The sequence below is a fragment of the Callithrix jacchus genome, chromosome 2 (assembly GCF_049354715.1).
Source record: "Callithrix jacchus isolate 240 chromosome 2, calJac240_pri, whole genome shotgun sequence".
NCBI classification, from domain to species: Eukaryota; Metazoa; Chordata; class Mammalia; order Primates; family Cebidae; genus Callithrix; species Callithrix jacchus.
Genome location: NC_133503.1, coordinates 88,022,893 through 88,047,876, shown reverse-complemented (window position 1 = coordinate 88,047,876; position 24,984 = coordinate 88,022,893). Strand labels below are relative to the sequence as shown.

Below are 24,984 nucleotides of genomic sequence, written 5' to 3'. Positions count from 1 at the left end.
AATAAAAATAAGACTTTTCAGTATCACCGTTCCAGTCACAACAAAAGTGTTTATTTATAATGAAAATGATATTAAAATAGTGTGCTATGTGTAATAAGAATATTATATGAGAACATCGATGACATTATATTTTTATGAAAGGTCACAGATTCTATAATTAATTTTCATAACATCCATTATTAGTATTTAGTTAGAGCTTTAATAATACTATTTATTGGATTTAAAAGTGGATTTTATCTGATGAGATATGCCAATACCCATCAAGTGATAAATGGATGGAGATAGAGATTACTGTAAATCAGGCTCTTGAGTACATCTCTTAAATAATAAGGAAAGGAAAAAGAGAAGTAACACAGAAGAATCTTTAATGCAACCTCCTCCCCAAAGACATGGACTGCAATAAGTGTTAAGTGCAAGATCCACAACTGGCAAAGGAAGTATAAGCTAGGTCTTGTGGTCTTATATGCTGACCCAAAATTTGACTTGACTCGGCAATCTTGACTATCCTATAGACACACTCTTACACCTACTCTGTTAAATTCTAGAATACAGGCAGGTTTCCTGACCTTCCCCAGAAGTTAATCTTTACCTTGAATTGGTGAAAGGTTTTGGACATGCGCAGGTTGCTTCCCCTGTCCCTAGTGACAGATAACTTTTGCCTAGTATATACACTGTACCTAGTACATATGCTGTAGCATATTTTACATTTATGAGTGCAGAAACCTTGTGGCCAGTAGGTCTTACCTGTCCCTAGTGACAGATAGCTTTTGCCTAGTGTCAAGCAGCATGTTGGACAGGTGGGCCTGGACTCCTCAGCTTTACCCTTTCCCTGGAATCAGTCAATCTCTGCTTATGCAGATCAAGGCCATAGATAGATTTCCTACCCTTACCCAAGGGGCAGTAAATATTTTCCTGGGTTAAGATCAGAGTCCTGGTGTGGGAGACTTCTTGTTTTTTTCCCTAGAAGTATGCTGGTTTTGCCTCATATCATACCAAGGTACAGTGTAGGTTTTTCACCTGTCCCCAGGGGCAGATGACAACAACCTTATACTCATGTCAGGCTTATAAAGTGGTTGGGATCCTCAGCAATCTACTAACCCAACCTCAAACCTAAAAGGTCCTGCACACCTGCACCACTGAAGAAGGCTCTCTCAAGTCTTCTGCCCTTGTTCCCATCTTTATTGCTTGGAAATAGCTCATAGAAAAGATCTGGCAAATGGGGCAAACTCCCTTGTGTCCACCACTATCTGAAATTGTGCACTGTCATGCTAGCTAGCATTGTGCTTTAAGCAAACTCCTCCCTTTTGTCCACAGTTAGCTGAGATTGTACACTGTCATGTTAGCTAGCATTGTTCTTTAAGACGTGTTTGAAAATATTACTATTTTCATATTTATTTTAAAGATGACTACTTTTTTCTGCCATATTCTGCCAAAAATAAAATGGTTTGTGTGTCACATCTTTCTTCTGAGAGGGTCGTCACTCTTTGGTTAGCCTCATTGCTTTTCGATGTCATCTACAGGGTGCCTTTTAAAGAAAAAGTTAATTTTTGTATATTATCAGTTCTCATTGCTATGGTGGGAGCAATATTCTTTGTGACTATTTATATTCTATACAGACGTGGAACTTCTTCCATAATAGATTTGCATGTAAAAATTTAAATATTATGCATATCAAGGATATAGAAGGAAATGCTGTAGTATTTTAGATGTTCTCTTAATAGGATGTAAAGCTCAGATTATTTTAATATATGTGTAATACCATCATAATCTTTCTATATTTTTAAGTAAAACAAAAGTTTTCAAGAAGTACAAAAGTTTCTAAACAAAGCATGAAAGCCTTCAAGTCCCATATAAGCCACTGATTAGAAGAAAAAATTTAAAGTGATAAAGCATATTGAGAGTTGTTAATCCCTATAAGAGGTAAATTTGGCCATGCATATAACTCTCAAGAATATATTTTTCCCTTCTTGATATATTTCTTGAGAAATTAAATAAAATAACATCATTGTCTTTTGAAAGCTTGAGTTTCTAGCATGGTATAATTACAATAATAATAATTATTATTTTATTCTTCTTGATTTAAGCTAGGAACATTGTATTTTTCCAGGAATTTATCAATCTCTTATTTTTATTGCATTTTAGGTTTTGGGGTACATGTGAAGAATATGTAAGATTGTTGCCTAGGTACACAAATGGCAGCGTGATTTGCTGCCTTCCTCCCCGTCACCTATGTCTGGCATTTCTCCCCATGTTCTCTCTCCCCAACTCCCCAGCCCTCACTGTCCCTCCCCTATTTCCCCCCAACAGACCCCAGTGTGTGATGCTCCCCTCCCTGTGTCCATGTGTTCTCATTTTTCAACACCCACCTATGAGTGAGAACATGTGGTGTTTGATTTTCTGTTCTTGTGTCAGTTTGCTGAGAATGATGATTCCCAGGTTCATCCATGTCCCTATAAAGGACACAAACTCATCATTTTTTATGGCTGCATAGTATTCAATGGTGTATATATGCCAAATTTTATTATTTTTACAAAACTAGAGAACCATCATGTGCAGTGCATGGATAGCCATTGCTGAATGATTTCATGTATTACCATGTTGATATAGCAATAACACTGGACATTTGAACATTCAAAAGTGATACTTGGTGAGATAAATGTTTTGCTCAGGAAGTTTAAGTTTCAAAGAATGTATTAGATGATTTGAGAGAAATAATCTCAAAAAATCTGCATACTTGGCAAAAGCATTTTCTGTTGTAGAGGAACCACACACTCTAGACACTGAATCTTTGGTAAAAGAAATTATGTCATGTACCCTATTGATAACTCCAAGTGTCATGACTATGATTTAAACACAAGCATCATATTTTAAAACTTAATTACAAGTATAGCCTCACATTGTCAGGGAATAAATAATCCTATGTAAATATACCCACAATAGGTATTTGAATATGTGCATGCATGTTTATTTTTCCTTCTGATTGTCTATCTCTAATAGTTTTGATAATGTGATTGATCCACCTATTCTTCTGGAATCTTAAGTGAAAAGATAATTCTTCCCACAACATCTTTATATTGGACATAATGAACTCTCAGGCATGTATTGTTTTGCTTATTACTTTAACAGTTTTCTCTTGCTCCCCTCGACTTATAACTAAACAGCAATGAGCTGGATCCTTTTGCTTACAAAAAACTTCTCCTTAAACAATTCTTTAGTAATAAATGTTGATTAATAACCTCATTTGTTAGTTCATTTTGACCAAAAGTAATTGGTATTTTTATGTACCTTTGATATCTTTTCACCATTTCTTTATTCTAAAATAAATTGTTCAATATTGTTTCTGTGCAAAGAAACCTATCTACTGATCAGTTCATTAAATAGTAAATAATTAGGTAGCTGATGTTACAAATTTTTTAAATTATGAAAACATCAAAAGTGCATTGTTATATAGGTGTTTAAATATTTCTTAGTGATAGTTGGGAAAATTGGATATAGTTGTTCAATAGGCTAGAGATGATTATTTTATATTTTAACAGTTAAAAATAAAATATAGATTCATGCTATTTCAAAACGCATAATTCAAAATGTTTTTAGAGCTCATCATATTTGTATGTATGTTTGTATGTATATATTTGTATGCATAATACATGCAAATATATATTTGATAAATACAAATGTATTTATAAATGTACATACAAATACATCATATGCATATGTATAACACAAATACATATGTATAATGCACATACAAATGTACATAAAAATACATATGTATAGTATATAAGAACAATCATGTGCTTTATTACAATCTCTTAAAAATAAGTCTATGTGTCATCAAAGGACACATTAAAGAGAATGAAAAAAATAAGAAACACATAGGAGGAGAATGCTTCTATGCAGACTAAATACAGACTATCTTAAGAGAAAAACAACAGCAGACTAATCAGATAGCTTAGAAAAGAGAATAACAAAGGGCAAAGACATGTATGAAATGATCTACAATTTTATTAATATTTAGGAAAACGTACAGTTAAACTAAATGAGATACCATTATGTGCCCAGCAGATTCACAGGTTTTTTACTTGAGTAAATATGATAAAGCTATGTGTTGTTGAGGATTAGGAAGAGTAGAGTTTTCCAGAAGCTTTTATCTGAACATAATTTTGTTAAATTTCTTTGGAAACCAGTTTCACATCATATAGTGTAGTTAGACATTTGCACATCCTGATACTCAGCAATTCTACATCTTAGAATGTACTCTGATTAAACTCTTGTACATGAGCACTGAGACTTATACAAGAAAATTTATATCAGTAATTATTCTTAGCAGTAAAATAAAGCAACAAAAATAGATATCAACAATAAATTAGATAAATAATTAGTGGTATTTTCAAACAATACGATTTAAAACAATATTATTTGTTCAGTTTTTAGCTTATTGAGTTGAATGTTTTCTTTAACTGAAACTTCGAAAGCTCAGATCATAAGCTTCTGGTTTTGCTCTTATCTCATAGTAACTCTGACTCATTTTTTTTTGTACATCCTTTTCTTGTCCTAAAAACGATGATGACCTTCAAATTTATTTTCTCTTTCATCTTCTTTCTCATTCTCCATGTTGGTAATGGTTAATCTCATTTATGCAGGCAGCTTTAGCCTCTATGTATTTTTAACTGAAAAATCTATATCTCTATTACAGATAGATTTCCACAGCTTCAGAACCTTATACTATTTAATTTATCATTCAAACTATGATTTGTAAGGGTGAAAGATAGCGCTACACTTACAAACAGCAAGAATAAACCAAGTCACTGTCTTGGTCAAATAGAGCTGAATATAATCCTACTTATATCAAACTACTTTTGATATTTCTATTTTGATTTCCCACAGTCATCTCAAATTCACATCTATTTTGTGGAATTTATTGTCTCTTGATTCACGTTAGCTTTTTTCTTTTTTTCACTCACGGTGATTTCTATGGTAATCCACTTAAGTCTCACAAGTCAGAACAGGAGTAATCTTCAACTTGTTCACCCTCTCTTTCCACATTAAGTCAGTTGCTAGTCCCTTTCTATTCTACTTTTAAATCATCTTCTGAATATTTTTATTTCTCTCTACTGCTGAGTTTCTACTCTAATTAACTCTAAGCTTTACTTCTCTCTTGTATTATAGCAATCCCATCAAACTCTTTTTCCTGCTTTTAGTCTTATATGCCAGGCCAACATCCATACTACAGCTCTAAGTAACATTTAAAAATAAAAATCTGATTATGTTTCTTGTAAATGCTGTCTATTAACCTTAAGATGAGGATTTAGAAGTATTTTTATTATCTCTAAATATCTTTCTAGGATTCTGTGTCTCTCCCTCTCTCCAACCCCATATTCAGCTTTAGTGGCATTGTGAATTCTTTTCAGAACAATTTATTTTTGTTTTCATACTTCTCTTGTCATAGAAGCTGCTACTTATTTTTCTTGAAACCCTTAACAGGATCTCCTTTCTGTTTTTCTAATTCCTAAACATCCATCATGCCCCAATGTGGACATCATTTTGTCTATAAAACTTTCTTTGACTCTTCTCTGAGTTCATTTGGGTTGCCATAACATCAGACCATAGACTTGGTAGCTTATGAGCAACAGAAATTTATTTGTCAAAGATATAAAGGCTGGAAAGTCTAAGATCAAAGTTCTGGGAAATTCAGTGTCTGGTGAGGGTCTGCTCCCTCAGACAACCTTCTTCTCATTGTAGCCTCACATGACAGAATGCTCAAGAGAGTTAATTGTGCATCTTTTATTAGGGGACTAATACCATTATTATGGGCTGTGACCTAATGGTTTAGTCATCTCCCAAAGGCCCTGCTTCCTAATACCATAACTTTGGGAATTAAGATTTCAATATATGGCTGAGTGCTGTGGCTCATGCTTGTAATCTCAGCAGTTTGGGAGGTCAAGGCAGGTGGATCATGAGGTCAGGAGATCAAGACCATCTCACCCATAGAACTTGTATTCTCATTATAAACTTTGATTCAATTTAGACTGAAGACTTGCATATTAGTCTGTCCTCATGTGCTAAAAAGACAGGGTAATTTATGAAGGAAAGAGGTTTAATTTACTGCAGTTCAGCCTGGCTTGGGAGGCCTCAGGGAATTTACAATCATGGCAAAAGGGGAAGCAAACACATTCTTTTTCACATGGTTGCTGAAAGGAGAAGAACACAAGCTGAATAAAAAGGGAAGCCCCTTATAAAACAATTAGATCTTGTAAGAACTTACTCCCTATCATGAGAATTATGGGGGAAATAAATCCCATAATTTAATTACCTTCTACCAGGTCCCACACACCTTATATGGAAATTATGGGAACTACAATTCAAGATGAGATTTGGATGGGGACACAGCCTAATCATATTATTCTATCCATGGACCCTCCTAAATCTTATGTCCTCACATTTCAAAACACAATCATGCCTTTCCCATAGTCCCCCAAAGTCTTAACTCATTCCGGAATTAATCCAAAAGTCCAGGTTCAAAGACTCATCTGAGACAAGGCAAGTCTCTTACACCTACATGTCTGTAAAATCAAAAGCAAGTTAGTTACTTCCTAGGTAAAATGGGGTTATAGGCATTGCAGAAATACACCTATTCCAAATGGGAGGAATTAGCCAAAACAAAGGGGCTAGATGCCACATGCAAGTCTGAAATCCAAGAGAGCAGTCATTAAATCTTAAAATTCTAATATGATATCCTTTCACTTCATGTCTCACATCCAAGTCATGCTGATGGAAGAGGTGGGCTCTCATGGCCTCAGGCAGCTCTGTCCCTGTGACTTTGCAGGGTATAGCCACCCTCTTGGCTTTTTTCACTGCTGATGTTGAGTGTCTGCAGCTTTTCCAGGAGCTCAGTGCAAGCTGTGGGTGGATCTACCACTGGGGGGTCTAGAAGATAGTGGCCCTCTTCCCACAGTTCCACTAGGCAGTGCCCCAGTGGGGGCTTTGTGTATGGGCTTCAACCCCACATTTCCTTTCTGTACTGCCCTAGCAGAGGTTCATTATGAGAGCTCTGCCCCTACAACAGACTTCTGCCTGGATATCTAGGTGTTCCATTTATCCTCTGGAATATAGGTGGAAGTTCCCACACCTCAATTCTTGACTTCTGTGCATGTGCAGGTTTAACACCATGTGGAAGCTGACAATGCTTTGGGCTTGCACCCTCTGAAGCAATGGCCTGAGCTGTATATTGGTTGTCTAAAAGTGACATGGGTAGAGCAGCTAGAACACAGAGCATCAAATCTCTAGGCTACATATAGCAGGGGAGCCCTGGGTCTGGCCCATTAAACGATTTTGTCCTTCTAGGCCTTAGGACCTGTGATAGGAGGAGCTGCTGTGAAGGTCTCTGACATTCCCTGGAGACATTTTCCCCATTGTCTTGGTGATTAACTTTGGCTCCTTGTTACTTTTGCACATTTCTGCAGCTGGCTTGAATTTCTCCTCAGAAAACAGGTTTTTCTTTCCATCACATAGTGAGACTGCAAATTTTTTAACTTTTATGCTCTGCTTCCATTCAGTTTTGTGTATTTAAAAAGATATCATTTGGAATCGAAACTTTTAAACTTTTAAAACGTAAATTTCAATTCAAAATGATACCTTTTTAAATACATAAAACTGAATGCTTTTAACAGCACATCTTGAATGCTTTCCTCCTTGGAAATTTCTTACACCGGATCTCTAAATAATTCTATTAAGTTCAATGTTTCACAAATCTCCAGGGCAGATGCAAAATTCCACCAGTCTCTTTGTTGAAATGTAGCAAGAGTCACCTTTATTTCAGCTCTGAACAAGTTCTTCATCTTCATTCAATACTACCTCAGCCTGGACTTCATTGTCCATATCACTATCAGCATTTTGGTCAAAGCCATTCAACGAGTCTCTAAGAAGTTCCAAATTTTCTCACATCTTCCTATTTTCTGACAGTCTCTCAGAATTTCCAAACTTTCCCACATTTTTGTCTTTTTTCTGAGTCCTCCAAACTATTCCAACCTCTGCCTGTTTCCCAGTTCCAAAGTTGCTTTCACATTTTCTGGTATTCCTATATCAGCACTTCACTCTCTGCAGTACCAATTTATTGTATTCGTCTATTCTCACATTGCTAATAAAGACATAACCAAAAATGGGTAAATTCTAAAGGAAAAAGGCTTAATTGACTCACAGTTTCACATGGCTGGGGGCCCAGGGGTGGGACTCAGGAAACTTACAGTCATGGCAGGAGGAAAATCAAACACGTTTGTCTTCACATGGCAGTAGAAAGAAGAATGTGAGTCAAGTGAAGAGGGAAGCACTTTATAAGACCATCAGATCTCTAGAGAACTTACTACGATGAGAATAGCATGAGTCAATCCCCTGCCCCATGATTCAATTACCTTCCTCCAGGTCCTTCCCACCAGATGTAGAGATTATGGAAACTACAATTCAAGATGATATTTTGGTGGGGACATAGCCAAACCATATTAACTGATTTAATATTTGTTTATGTATTTCTGACAGCGAAACCATATTAACTGATTTAATATTTGTTTATATATTTCTGACAGGTTATATATTTTGGGGCAGAGACCTTATATTTTCTCTGCTTGGTAGTTTTTGCCCAGTTATTTTATGACTTTCTTGTCCACATCTCTTTTTTTTTTCACTCATGTTCTATCTTTTAACAGAGGCCATCCCTAATATCTCCCATCATTCTTCATCTACATCTATTTTTCTATAATTTTCTTCATGTGTACAATCTAACATGATAACGAATTTGTTATTTGTTATCTGTCATTCTCATTCTTTCTTTTCTCTATGACATCTGGAATACTTAAAATAGAAGTTAACTAATACTTTAAAAATTTTTTTTGAATGCCTCTTTTTTCTGTTGCTGTATTTAAGGTTTCAAATTTTTAATATTGTTATTTAATAGTTTATTTGATATAGGATATTAAAATTATTACATAATGACATACAAAATTGTCTGTTCAACTGCAATTCACTTGCTATCACTCTTGTTTAGAAATTAGAATGCTAAAATATTTTATTTTATGTAGATGTCTTGTTTTATTTTAATTTGCTTCTAGTAAAAATTATTTGTGCATCAAGCTTTATTGAGCTACATCTAGATCTGAGATTCAATTTATTGATTTTATGTGAAACACAATGACAACCTTCAGTTTTTCTTCAGCTGTGGAACATTTTAAATTTTGTGGGGTAACTGGTTTTCTTCTTCTGTTCTCTCTTATTTTCTTATTTTGCCCATTTCTCTATTTTATTTATCTGTTTAAGCATTTCTTTATGTCACTGATAAGTTCAGACAGCATCTATTAAAACCATGACTACATTACATCTGTTGTGCTTTGGTGTCCTTGCTATTCTTCCTTATCATATTCATCTTCATCTTAAATCTAATTCTATGACTGTCCCTCCTTAGAATCCTATCTATTCATATTCCAATGGTAGAAATGCACTAATTTATCAAAATGTCCTTGCAGTAGATTAATAGGATTGCATATTGAGCAGTCTGCATATTTTGCTCTTTCCATTTATTGTCACAATATTTACAATCTTAAGATTACAAACTCTATAGTTTCTGTACTAAAACATAGCCAGTGCCAGCTGAAACTCAATGTCTCACCACATAATTTGCCTTTGGCTTATTTTTGTCATGATAGACAAGCTAGCTAAATAGGCTTTATGTATTTTGTAGGGCAAACTGAGATACCTGATTCAGAGTTTAATTCCCAGTTCCATGCAGTTTTATCTGTCCCATCCAGCTACCTCTGTGACATATGGTAGATGATTCATATGAAAACTGTAATCCTCAGCACACCTGACCACTAGGGTTTTTTCTCTTTATTCTATGTGAAGGGAATAAAAATAATAGAAGTCACTTCACATTTATGATTTTTTCTTAACTTTTTAGTCAGTTAGTTGTTTCTGAAATGTTTCAGAATGTACTTAATTATCATAGTTGAAAGTAGGTTCATGGACAAAACCACTTTATCATTTCGCAGTTTGTTTCAATCTTTAAGCAAACCAGAAATGTCATAAACTAAAGGGTAAATGCATTTTTGCTGAGTTCTGCCCTATTTCTTTTATAATATCTCTCTGTGTCCTCCATATTTCTATATTACACTATTTGTTATTCCTGAATATTATTCTTGAGGTATAAAATTAAAATTTTATTCTCTATTTTTCATGGCAATATTAATAAAAAATTGTCATTTTAAGTCAGGTTAATACATTTTATTTTTACATTAGTAAATGTTATAAGTATAGAAAATAAATGTTAAGGGGTTGTTGATCAAGGTTCACACACATTTGAAAATAATTATTTTTAATTTTTGTATTAAGCTCAGGGATAGAAGTACAGCTTTGTTACATAGGTAAACTTGTGTCATTGGGTATTGTTATACAGATTATTTTGTCACACAGATATTAAGCCTAGTATCCATTAGTTATTTTTTCTGATCCTCTCCTTCCTCCCACCCTCCACCCACAGAAGGCCCCAGTGTGTGTTGTACCCCTCTATGTGTCCATGTGATCTCATCATTTAGCTCTATAAATCATGGAATACTATGAAGCCATAAAAAAGAATATCATATCCTTTGGAGCAACATGAAGGGAACTGAAGGCATGTTCTCATGTGTAGGTGAGAACATTATTGAAAATAATTTTTCAAAAAGTTTTGTTAGATATTATATTTTCATTTAAGATATAAATAACTAGAACACAAACAAATACACAATATTCACATTCTTTATATTCACTTTCACAAAAAGGTGAGCTATTAGGATATAAGAGATTATTCTAGTACATTATATGGCCAGACAATTCAGATTGGTAGTGACAGTGGTTGTGTCAGTCTCGATAAAAGATTAATTGATTGTAATTAAAGTGTCTGGTCAGTGAAACTCACATTAAGGTTATTGCAAAAATAAATATGATTGATATGAAAGAATGCTAGAAGTGAATGTAATAAAAATTCGAGTGCAAAGTAGGAAAAAATAGTTTTTGAAGTTTTTTTCTAAAAGTCTGCATTCAAATGTAATTTTCTGATTTTTAGTGGTGATAAAATAAAATAAGAAATTCAGGCATGAAAAAGACTACCACAGTTATTAATTAGTGAATTAAGCTTTATCCTGGCAAAATTTTTTTTTAAATTCACCAATTTTAAGTATACAATTCGATGAGTTTTGACAAATATATACATTCATGCAACCATGATTGCAATCAAGATATGAAGATTTTTCATTGCCCCAGCAAGTTTCCACATGCATTTTTACCATCAATTCCAGAAATCCTCCTATTCTGCAGTTCACACAGCCAGTGATTTTTATAGTTTGCTTTTTCTGTTATTTCATATAATCATAGTATACAGTTCTTATAGCTCACCTCTCTCATTTTAACTAATACTTCTGAAATCCACTCACTTTGTTGTATCATTAGATTATTCCTTTTTAGTGCTGAGTAGTATTTACTTGTATGGATATACCAGCATTTGTTTATCCATTTAACATGTGAAAAATATTTTAGGTTGTTTCTAGGTTTTGACTATTATAAATAAACATTGCACACATTAGAATATTTTTTTTCTTCAAAAAGATGCCTTCCTTTCTTAGCTAAATATCCAGATATTTTACTGTTAGGATTTGCTGGTCAATAATAAGTATACAGTTAACTGTAGGAATAATACTGATAACTTGGATTTTAAAGGTATTATACTGTATTTGCATTATCACCAGGAATGTATGTGAGTTCTTCACATCCTTCCCAACTGATATTGTTATTGTTTTTCTGTTAATAAAATCCACTGATATTGTTCTTCTGTTATTAAATCCACTTAGTGATTAGGTAGTCTGTTACTATTAAAGAGTGGTCAGTCAATATCTTATTGTGGCACTAATTTTCACCTACTGGCTAGTCTGTTACTATTCGAGTCAGTGTAGTTGATATCTTACTGTGGATTTATTTTCATTTTCCTAATGATTATTGATGTTGAGCATATTTTTACATTTTTTTGCCATTGCTATTAGTGTATATTCCCTGAAGGGTCTATTGAAATTTTTTGTCCATTTTTATTGGATTGTGTTCATATTGAATATATATTCATATTATATATTCTGGATACAAGTCTTAAATCAGTTGCATGTGTTTTTCAAATGTTTTCTCCCAGTCTGTGGCTTGATTCTTATTATATATTGGTATTCTTAAATTTTAAAGTGAAACAATTTTTAAAATTTTATTTTATATTTTTGGCTTCTTTTGATGTGTCTGTAAAATGTTTGCTTAAAACGAAGTTGACAAAAATTTGCCCCTATATTTTCTTTAAGAAATCTTATAGTTGTAGCTATTACATTTCAGTTTAATTCTGTGTAAGTTTGGGGTGAATTTTTATTTTTATTTTTTGAGACAGAGTCTTGCTCTGTCACCTAGGCTGGAGTGCAGTGGCATGATCTCTGCTCTCTGCAACTTCCACCTCTCAGATTCAAGCAATTCTCCTGTCTCAGCCTCCTGAGTAGCTGGGACTATGAGTGCACACCACCACATCTGGCGAATTTTTATATTTTTAGTAGAGAAGGGTTTTCACCAAGTTGATCAGGCTGTTCTCGAACTCCTGACTTCAGCTGATCCACCCTCCTAGGTCTCCCAAAGTGCTGGGATTACAGGCATCAGCCACTGTGTCTGGCTATCAATTTGTACTAACAAATATTATATTGTTTCAGCTTCATTTATTGAAAGAACGATCCTTTCACCATTGAGCTACCTAGACACTGTTGTTGAAAATTAATTAAACATTGTTGTATGGGGCTATTGTTGAATTTCTTTTCTATTCCATTTGTCATCATGCCAATTATTAAAGTCCATACTATACTACATCTTTTAATGAGAATTTATAATAAGTAGCAGAATAATGTAGTGTGAGCTCTTCTATTTTGTTCTTACTCAAGATCCTCTGGCTACCTTAGGTTATCTGAATGTGCTTAGAAATATTAAAATCAGCTTGTCAATTTCAGCAGAACATCTGCTCTAATTTTGAATAGAATTGCATTGAAGATATAAACCAATTTGGGGAGAATTACCATCTTACAAACCTTGAATCCTCAAATGTATGAATATTACACATCTCTATTTAATAAGGTATTATTTAATTTCTCACTTTTTTACAATTTTCACTGTACTCAGTTTACATATTTTTGTTAAATGTATTCTTAGTATATTGTGTTTTTATTGTTGTTGTAAGTTGTATTTTCAAATTTTAATTTAAAATTGTTCATTGTTAATACAAAGAAATAAAATACATTGCTTTCTTGTATTGATCTTTGGACCTGGTGACCTACCTAAGCTTACTTATTTCAGCAGGTTTTTTGCTTATTCTGTAGGCTTTTTGGCTTAGGTAAACATGTAATCTGGGAATAAAGAAAGGTTTACTTTTTTCTTTCAAATCTTTGTTATTATTATTATTATTTTGGTTCTGCCTTATTGAAATAGTTTGGATCTCAGTATAATGTAGAAGATAACTAAGCTGCCTCTTTTTCCAGTGTCAATGTAGGAAATATACTCTTTTAGCATTAAGTGTGATAATAGGTATAGTTATCTATACAAAATGAGATGGGAAATGTTTTTGTCTTTTCCTTTTTCTAGAAGTTTGTGGAGGTAATTTTATTTCTTCCTTGAATGTTTTTAAGAATTCATAAGTGAAACCTAAGTCATTTTGGTAATCTGGTCCTGGAGTTTTCCTCATGGCAATGGTATAATTACACATGTAATTTATTTAGTAGATAACAAGGTATTCGGGTAGTCTATTTCTCCCTGGGTAATCTTTTGATTTATTTTCAAGAATTTGTACATTTTATCTAAACTGTCAAAATTTTTGTGTAATGTTGCCCACATTATTCTTTTTTTATTTTTAGTGTCTGAAAGATCTGTGTTAATATCAATGTTTCTTCCTGATATTGGTAAATTATATCTTTTTTCTTTGTTTCTCAATAAATGCTACTAAAGGTTTATCAATGTATAGTGCCAACTTTTGTATTCCTTGACTATCTGTTTCTTTTTTCTTTTTTTCTTTTTAATATGTCATTCATTCCTGCCCTTCGTTACTTTTTTCTTTAGTTTATGTTGTGTTTTGAATCATACACATGCTACCCAAAGCAATCTACAGATTCAATGTATAAAAAGTTATGTATATGTTTTTAATTATTACATTAATAATTTTGGGATTAATAAACTATAGAAATATCTTAGTTATAAATGATGAAGAAATTTGTTCATCTGTGCCCTTTTATTACACTTCCCCATCTCATCTGAGAACTTTCTCCTGGGGCCATTTCTTCATTTAATGTCCTGTGTCATCCCCTTTCATTGGGGTGTGAAGGTGATCTTTTTGTGGTTTGTTATGAAAGTATTTTATACAATCGGTTGAGTCACATGTTGATTTAGAAATTATTTATATGTGTTCAATTTTCTATGATAAGCAGTTTGGATCCCTAATATTGAAATTGATGTGGATTTTTCTTAGCCTTATTACAACTTCCCTTTTGCATATAGAATATGCTGCAAAAAGGTTCTCTCCCACTAACCAAACTAGACTTTACTCTCCAGGTAATAAAACCTTAGATTCCATATACTTAACATATTTCTGTGCTCTGTACATCTATAGATTTTTGTCTGCTTTACCTGTTATCTCTTTATGTGGTCTAAAATTATATTCACCAGCAATTCTAAGTATCTGTGGTTTGAGATGTGACTATTTCTAATTAATTAAAGGTATCTTTTCCCCTTCATCACTTTTTATAGCTTAAATTGATTTTTTAAAAGCGAATGTCATTTGGCTTTATTTCAATTCCCCACCATCTTCTATCAATTTATTATAATACATATTGTATTTCAATTTGATTTATTATTGTAACAGATTTAATTTATACCTTGAATTTGAGCTCTTATCCCCAACTTATGAATGGAAATATTACTGACAAAGGAGTTCATTAATCTATGACTATAGTATATTAACTTATATATTCATCTTTTCATGTGTGTCAGATGCATTATGCATCATTCTCATTTGGATACTTAATATGTTATTTTTCATTGAAAATGAATGATGTAAAACTGTACATGTTATTAATTATCTACAAGTGTTTAATTTATTTCCTTTTAGCACAGAAAAAGTGTAAAATGGAAACTCATTATTCAGAATAATAGTGCATATCTATGAAATGTATAATTAACTTTCAATCTGTCCATTTCTTTTTTCTTTTGTAACAGATGTCATTTTCAGTGAACAGTTTAAATGTATGTTGAGATCTTGTAATTTTATATAGGTTTCAATTCTCACATATTGTTTTAATAAATTTCATATGGATTTTTGATGTTTTTTTTTGAGGCAAAAAAGTATATTCTGTGCTTCTATTTATGAATAGAATTTAATATAATCTCTAGGTTGTATCTTTTAAATATATTTTTATAGTTGTATCTTCAAACATGAGAAGTGTTTTAGAAAAATTTTCTGCCAAGTACTCCATCAACAGTGAGCTCTGGTAAATTTCAATAGCAGCAATAGCAATTTACTTTCTGAAGCCTTGCCTAGTCTCCAGTATACTAGCAATGACATGTACAGTAACAATTGTATTAGTAATGGCTCTTCTCAAGTATAAGTAGGTAATGAGTATAAAAGAAGAAGAGGAATATTGGAGAAAATGGGTAGCAAACTTGAATGAATATTCCATATTCAGGTTCATAAGACAAGAAATACAAAGAAAATAACTTTACTCTGAGTGAAGGATACCAAGTTAGGTAAAGTTGTAAATTAACTATGAATGCTTTACATGATCTTGTTCCAGAGTATTTGCTTATATTAATCTTCCTACACTGAAATGTCCTTTTATCTGTACTGCCCTAGTTCTTAGCTATGTCTCCAGGACTTATTGAAATATTTTATACTTTGCAAATTCTTTCTAGAAATTAGTCATGACGCCCTTCTCTATAAACATTCTGTGGCATATTGATCTTTTGTCTCCATGTTTGGTTTTCTTAACTAGATTTCAGGTCCTTTTGTGGGCAGATTGGTAAATTATATATTTTTATATATTTCACCAGCCTTTCATAGTGTAAACACTATTATATTAATCATAATAACTATATTTTATTTAACTCTTATTACATGCTAGGAACTGAAAAAAATAGTAAATTATTATAAACGTATAATTTGAAAGGGCAGTTATTTCTGAAGTTAGTAATAAAAATTAAATACTTGATTAACTTCCAGGAATTGCTAGTTAGATTTTTATGGATATAGCATCTATGTGTATGAAAACTAACCGACTAGATTTAATGGAAAATAGTAATGATGTTCTTCCATATGTTGCTATTCTGGCTGAGTTAGTTGGCTTACATAGTTCTTCAGTCTCTACATATTCACATTCACCAGGTGTCTGTCATCTACCCAGATCTTGGATTAGAAAATATAAACCTCATACAACACAGACAGAGTCTATGATTTAGTTAAAATTGACTTGCCAATATTCCTTAGTTTGAGCTTCACCACATCTTTTTAAATTTCATACCCTGGGCCCTTTCTTTTGTGCTAGTAATTGTGGAGGCTGTTCTATTTTCAGGCACAGTTATGCCAACAATTTTTTACTAGTGAGAAATTGTTGAGATGTTTTGCTTACAAGATATCTTGATAATCCTGTGTCTTCAGTTATGTATATATGTACAAGAATTTGCCTTTTCTTATCTGACAGCCATGCTCATGCACCTTAAGCCAGCTGTTAATCATGCCTAGAGATTACTGGAAGAAAACTAGACACTAAATAGTGGCTAAAATTCTACCAGGTCTGAGGTCAGGTTTACCAGAACCAAAGAGAGTGTAGATGATGAGAAGATTTAAATGAAAGTGTAGACACTGTCTAACTCTTGTTTATGCTTAGCTTGTTGAAGTTAACCTACATCAGTCAGATAAGCAGAATAAAGAGAAGTAACTGGGCTTTTTCTTCATTAATTGATCTAAGCTGTATTTTATTGTGCACAAATGCTGCACTTCCCTAGTAGATACTGCTCTGTTTTAAGTATTTAAAACAACAATTTCCCGTAAGAAAATATTATTAAAATCCAATATCCTCACTCTTGGAAAAAGACTAGACTAGTGTGGTCTGTTTTTCCACATTATTTCCTAGTCTCAGATCATTTCTAGAAGCATGCTGTAAAAAACAAGGAAAATTACAAAAAATAATTTTATAGAAAACATCATTACTTTTGTTTTGACATTCCACATATCTAATTATTAACCAGAATTCTACATTATCCATTTATTTGCCTTGTTATATAGAAGTAATAAGATTTGTATGCAAGGGATTGAATTACAAATAAGTTAAATTTATTGGGTATTTAATATCAAATATAGCTATAGTTACTAGAGATAAAAAAATTAATAAAACATTATGTACTGAAGAAATTTACAATAAATAGAAAAAGACAAGATATTTAAGCCATTAAACAATATACTACAGTGATAGTATTTTCTTACTGACAGACATTATGTATTATATTAAAAGGTAAAAATATGTTAAACACAACATCAAATATGAAATATTTAAATTTTTTTTTAGATTATTTTCCCTATATATTTTATATTTTCTCCATCTACCTAATAGAAAAAAATAAGGTGACAGATGCTACTTTTGTCTAAAATAAATGATTTTTAGAATTAAGTGTTTTATGTTGGGATTTCTCCATTAGCAGTGACATCTAAAGTCAAGTTTCCTTAATATTTTGTTATCAAATGTAATTAGAAGAAAAATTTAGTACAGTTAACTATTTTGATAACTATTTATAATTTTATAATTAGTGATAGTTTCTATTTGGAAACTACTAGCCTATCTACAAAATTTATAATATTAAATAAATGTAAGAGTGTGAGGATTCACTCAGTGTGGTGGTCAAAATATTAAGGGAACAACATTAGAGATATCTTTAAGGAATAATCACAAACCTTTTTGGAAGGGCAAGAGGTTTTTGCATACTTTCAGTAAAAGTTTTGGCTGAAGGCAGCCTAAATACTCTTTACATTTAGTTAATAAGAAAAGCAAATAGCTAGGGTATGTGGGGGAGTTTATCTGAATAACTTGTTTACTTATGTGGTCTAAAAACTAACCTTTGAGCCTGATGACCCTCTTGAGGGGAGGTCCACCATGGAAATTACCCTCTAATGGTATTTGCTTTGGGTCAGAACCTAGCCTTTAATCTTTCTCCACAAGTGTGTTGGCTTAAAGGCCTCTGTTATTAAATTATAGAATAAATGTGAGTCTCACTGGCTGGTGAGGGCTGGCAGTCACAACTGTTTACAGCACTCTCCAAAGAGTCTACAAGGGGCCTGGACTCTCAGTCAAACTGGCAAATCATAATATCTGTGTGTCAGTGTACTTTATTATGAATAAAGTCATTGAGTTAGGGTGTGCAGGACAGACCCCTCCAGATGGTGACCCCAACATAAGAGATACAAGGAATATTCATTTCACAATGTTGCCAGGCCTAGTACACGTTATTGAGTCATAACCATTATTGATTCAACTTCCTCATAACATCTAGTATTAAATATTTTAATAATCTATTGCTGTCTCTTTAACTCAGGACACTGGGGTATTAAATTAGTGAATAAATTGGATACTGTCCCGGAATACTTCAGAAGTAACATATAATTACAAATGTCACCATGGCAACTTTGATAATTAGTGCTTGGCAACAAATTTCACAACTGCCTCTTCAGTTGCTTGTCATTTTCAAATACATAATTTTTTCTCAAGTGGAACTATTTTTGTAATATTATCCTACCTAAGTTGTCTATTCTGCAAGATAAAAATGGCACATTTGAAAGATATATTCCCTGTAAGTATATTAAAATTGCTGATTAATTATTACAGTCACTGTATACCATTTTGGTTGGTTATTTCTAAAATATATTCACTGCTCTTGTCCCAGTCTTCCCCCTCTTAGTAATTACAAATTAGAGGCATGAATGTAATCACAATATATCAGCTTCTGCTGATATGTATAGCTTCTACAATATATAGCTTCTGCCTCCTTGTGTGTTAATCTTTTTACAGTTTTGTTTGTTTTGCCTTTTGACAGAAAACTTCCCTTCATCCCCTTAAGTATGTATCATTTGTGTGGTTCTCTTGCCACTGACACAGGTTAGGTATAGAAAGACAAGCACACTCTGTGTCTGTCCATCTTCTCACTCTATATCCACAGCCCATTGTAAGTGTTTTCCTCATTCAGAATTCGTAAATGATTTTGTTCTCATTTATTAGAACAAAAGACCTGAAAGACAACTTGAAAGTCACATGTTCTCATATTCTAAATTTCTAAAAAACAAACAAAAATAAAGCACTTTTAAAATATTTATTTATTTATATTTGTCAATGCTAAATTTAAGTATATGTTAATAGTTCAGAGTTAAAATCTGGACTCCAACACTTGCATAACTTTGAGTAAGTTATTTAACATTTCTGTGCCTCATTTTCTTATTTGAGAAACTTGGGTGAATAAAAGTACCCATTTCCCTGAATTTGTCTGAAGGCTAAATGGATCAATAAGTCAATACTTCTTAGAACAATGCCTAGTACAGAGAGGGCTATATACATTTGTTATTATTATTTATGTACTAAGCATAACAAATCACAGCTGAGTATAACTTAGTCCTATGTACAAATATGAGGCTATAAGAATGCATGATATTTATCTTCAAGAATAAAATAAAAAATACTTTGTTTTTGTTTTTTGATGCATAACAAAAGGTCCTCATGCCACCCCTCCTCTCATTACTTTGGAATCAGTACCCTTTATTCCTTTTTTTTTTTTTTTGGATTATCCATTCTGGGTTCATCTCTCATGACTGATGTTCTTTAGGTGCTGCAAGTGCTACTGCTTATGGTGGTAAATCTAGAGATTTGTTAACAGGAGACTCCCACAGAGTTTATAGATGCTACAGCTATTTAGACAGGAACTTTATGATGCATGGCCTTAACAAAACACAGTAACCACTGAGATTTCTGCATATATTTCAGGACTGGGGCATATCTCCTCTGGTTTCCTCAGGAAGTCAAGTCTGACAAAATTAAAGAAACATGTCCTTCTTACTCTGTGATACATACAGTAGAAGTGGCATTGGTCTCAAAATGTTTCTTTTTTTCCAATTTTTCACCTAAATTACAACCAGAGAGCTGGAGTGAGCACATTGTGATAAGTTTAGAAGATTATATTCATGTTTTGAGCTTTTGTCTATCACTTATCCCCAGTACTTAGATTTTAGCATAAAATTCATACTCCAGATTCCTTGGTGGAGGTTTTCCTCCTCAGAGATCTGAAGTCCTTTCCTCTACAGGGTATCAGATATATGTTTATACCGTTGAAAAATCAATAGTGATCTCTGAATCAGTTTTTTATTTCTTTGGGAACAATTAAGTCCAGTTTCTACTTTTATCATAATATTAAAGTGTACTCTATTATTTTAACTTTAAGACATTTGATGTTATTTCATATCTAAGCTTTATCAATATAGAATCTTGTCAAAGAAAGAAATAAATGTTTTAATATGAAAAATGGGTATGACTAGAAAAACCTTCAGGTGTTCATAAAGTACAGTAATATACAGTAGTAAAAATAATGCAGCAAATTTACATGTATAAATGTGAAGATGTTATCATGATGTAGCCAAAAAGAGTTTGGTACTAAAAAGTAGATACATGTAATTCCATTTATTACAACTTAATGGTAGGCATAGAAACCTCTAGTAACAATAACAAAAACAAACAACAATAATAAGCACCCATGGGCCAGACACTGCATGAAACATTTTCCATTGTTCATCTTACTCAATCTTGATCCTAACTCTATAAAGTGTTAGGGGTAAAATAAATCCCAATATTAATCAGCAAGACAAAATAACTGACATCAAGCTATTAAGATGGTAATCAGGACATAAAGAGGCAGTCAGATTTCAGGGCATGTACTTTCAACAAGTGTAGACTAAAATATGTAGAGATTTTCATTGAAGGATAAGTTATCTAAGGATTAACACTTATTTTTCTCTTCAAATATTCTTTTCTGTTTTTTATGAACATGTATCATAACATGACATGCCTTTTTCATGATTCTATGAGTCCTAAGAATTACTATTTTTTTCTAATGTTCACAAATCATTCAATGATTTATTTATTTATTCTAGAGCTTAAGCCAGGATCAAGATAAAGCTGTTCAAGCTGCAATTTTACAATATCTTCTTTTATTCCTTCTATCAACATTCTAAAATACCTTCCATTCATGCATGTAAGTATACATTCTTTCACCAGAAGGTATTTATTATGTACCCAATAATGTCAGATACTGTTCTAGGAAATAGACACAGCATAGTTTTCAAAACGGAATAAGATCTCTTCTCATGAAACTTTTAATAGGAATAAATAGACAATAAGCAATTATGCAAATTATATAGATGAATATAGGAGTACATATAGATTGGTTTATAGATGGATATAGGTCTATGGATATTGATCTACCCATAAATCATTACATTAAGAAAAATAAAACACAATGTCATGATAGAGGTTGACTAGGGTGAGCTAACTGGTTGGTTGAGGAAGCCTTCTCCAAGGTTGAACAAAAACTGTATACTTATGAAGACTATGACAAACAAGGTCCTGGTGAATCAGTATTTTAGACAGAGGACTGAGCAAAATATAATTATCTCTTAGGTAGAAATTACTTGGCAACAGTTAGGAGTAGAATTAATCTCTAGCATTCAGTGTTTCAATGGAGAAGGAGTGAGAGATATGAAATATTTAAATGGCCTCAATCATGATATGAAATGTCTATTTATTAAAAATCTAGGATTAAGACAAATATATGGCTGTTAATTTTCTGCTTCTTTACGAAGTTAGTTCTTCCCACGTTTAGAGGAGAAAGAAATCCTACATATAGCGTACTCCACATTAACATAGAAAACAAAATTCTGGCAACACATCAAGAATGTGATGAAAATTAAACAAAAGGAAAGCATGTAAAAGCTGTCCTCATTATTGTTCTTCATTAATTCTTTTGTTAAATTATATTGGCAAAAAAAGTCTTTGAAAGCTAAGCAGATTAATGATTCTAAAAGTTTAAGCTCCTTTATGTTCAAACTACAAAATCATTGCATGTTCCACCTCCATCTTGTCTTAACCACTTTTTATGTTATTATTTATGATTATGTAATCAGCATTTAGTTATTTCAGTAAGAAACAATTCTTTAGCAAACCATTTACAGTTGTCAGCACAGTAAAGGCAAAACATTCTCAGTTCATTTGAACCTTTGATGTTTGCTGTCCCTTTACATGTGTGGATTTGCAAGAGTAGCCTCAACTGCTTCTTGTAAGTCTCCATTTTGATCCTCTTCTAATAAGATCCTCTTTATCTGACAGGGAGTTTTCTGTTCTCTAACTTATAACTTAAGGACTTCCAAATTCCCAAACCTTCATGCTAATCAGCTCTGCCTATTCTTGACACAGAGTATTTGAATTCCTCCATGGTTATTTTAGTTTCAGGGGTTAAATGTTGTTTTTCTTATTCTATAGAATACATGGTTTATTTATGGTTATTACTTTAAAAAAGGTACTGGGCTGTATTGAGCCCATCTTTTTGTGATAAGCTCAAAATCAGTAAGAACGTCCAAAGCACAAGTAAGACACATTGAATCACAAAAATGGAAACAGGCAAATTTAATTTTGAAAGAGGCATATATTTTCATCATGAGTCTTTACTTACACTATTAACCTCTACAATCCCTTTTGCTGACTTATTCCATTGATAGTACTTTTGCAGCAACCTAATAATTTTATATAGATTTTCTCATATTTGTCTCTTATACAATGTCACATCAGCTTGCAAACAAATAAGGCTATATAGAAGGTATCCAGTATATAGGTAGGGGAGTTTCTGTGAAATTCCATTTTCATTGATGTTTAATAGATTAAACTTTCATTAATACATGATGGTACCTTGGTTATATCTTTATTGTTCAAATACCTATATTTTCCATTTCACTCAGGAAATATTAATTGAAAATGCACCATGTATCTGACAATGTGCAACCTTTTAGGGATACAATGGTAAGCAAGATAAATTTTCTTTCTTAATCACCATCAGCCTTAAGGTGGCATAGGCGAGTGGACAGGACCTTAGAAAGTGAGATGATTTAAGACAAAATTTGAGTACTTTGTACACAAAAGGGATATGTAATCTAGTTTTGGGATTAAGTATTATTTAAAATAATCTTGATGGAAAAAGTCATCGATAGAAAAAGAAGGGGCAGTTCTCAGACCTCGCTTTATCATTTTGCATTGAGACCCAAAAATTATATAGCTGGCTCTGTCTAGGACATATTACAAATGCTGAAACCAATATCGGAATATCTGTCTCTAAAACTAAAGTCAGGGGTCCTCACTGGATTAGAACAGGGTGGCTCAGAACAAAGTTCATGGAAATGAAAGGTCCTCAAGGGCCCAAAAAGACGTCTCACAGAGCAGCAAGTAAAAGTTTTAGCTGAGGATTTAGGCTCAAGATAAGAGCCAGTAAGTTTTGTTACCTTCTGACTTAGAATACAAATGAAACTGCCAAGATATCTTAACTTTGCTACCCTGACACAAACCCTAGCTTAAAACTTAAAAACTGGCTGAGTGTATGAGTATCACCTTAGTAAATGGAGTGTTTCACAGTGCCACTTTAAGGAAATTTCTATAGCAAATGCTTACCAGCGTCTTTAAAATGGTTTTCCAAAGCTACAGCATGTGGCAGTGATGTCAGCAAAGTGCTAATGAACAATATATTGAAGATATTGCAGATCAACACATTGAAATATCAACACATTGAAATCAACAACTATCTCTTTCCTACATTAGGATTTAGAGCTTTTGAAGTATAACTCCAAAAGTAACTGAAACCTTCTGTGGATTTTAGATAATTCTGTGGGCAGACGTCTCAATGTAGAGATAAAGATTACCTGTAAACATGCTAGTTAGGGACAGGAGAAATTAATCTGAAGTTAATTATAAATGAAAAACAACTACATTTTAATGCCAACCTCATGATATGGGTTTCTCCAGACACATATTGATATGGTTAGGCTTTGTGTCCCCACCCAAATTTCATCTTGAATTATAATTCCCATAATTCTAATAATCCCCATGTGTCAAGGGAGAGACCAGGTGCAGGTAATTGAATTCAGGGACGATTTTCCCCAGACTGTTCTCATAATAATGAGTGTTCATGTGATCTGATGGTTTTAAAAAGGGTTCTTCCTCTCTTTCCTTGGCATTTCTCCTTCCTGCTGCTATAGGAAGGTGTCTTGCTTTCTGTTTGGCTTCCACCATGATTGTAAGTTTTCTGAGGCCTCCCCTGCCATGATGAACTGTGAGTTAATTAAACTCTTTACTTTATAAATTTATCCAGTCTTGCAAAGTTCTGTATAGGAGTATAAAACTAATACATAAATAACATATATTATTTTTTATCTTTTCTGCAAATTTATTGCCATTAATACTTTTTAGCTTTTTAGTTTCATTTCCCTGTGTAACGATGTTTTTGGTTTTGTCTTCTAATTTGTGGATTGTTCTATGGCAGAATCCAATGTTTAAACTATCACAGTTTAAAAGATCTTACAAAACTAAATTATGTTTTTTCCCTAAATAATTTTTCTATTTCATTGTCATAACCTCCCAATTAACTTGCATAAATGATTAACTTCTTAAATTTCTTTGAAAATAAAAATTAGAGATTTAAAAAAAACGTTCACAGTTTCTTGCTGCTAATACAAAGAAGGAAACAATTTTGATCCTCCAATGTACTTTAAAAAATATATATTGTGAATTTTCTGTCTGCTCATGCTTCTTATGAAATTAAGCCTTGGTTTGTCTAGAATCATTATTTTCT

General features: G+C 32.7%; 1 long non-coding RNA gene across 1 annotated transcript in view; it reads left to right on the top strand.

Moving 5' to 3' along the window:
• Positions 1 to 22,015, top strand: part of LOC144581502 (uncharacterized) — a 50,780-nt gene extending 28,765 nt beyond the window's left edge. Inside the window, exon 4 of the long non-coding RNA XR_013532384.1 lies at positions 21,248 to 22,015. This is a non-coding gene — a long non-coding RNA (uncharacterized LOC144581502). The remainder of the gene's footprint in view (positions 1 to 21,247) is intronic.
• The last annotated feature ends 2,969 nt before the right edge of the window (positions 22,016 to 24,984 follow it).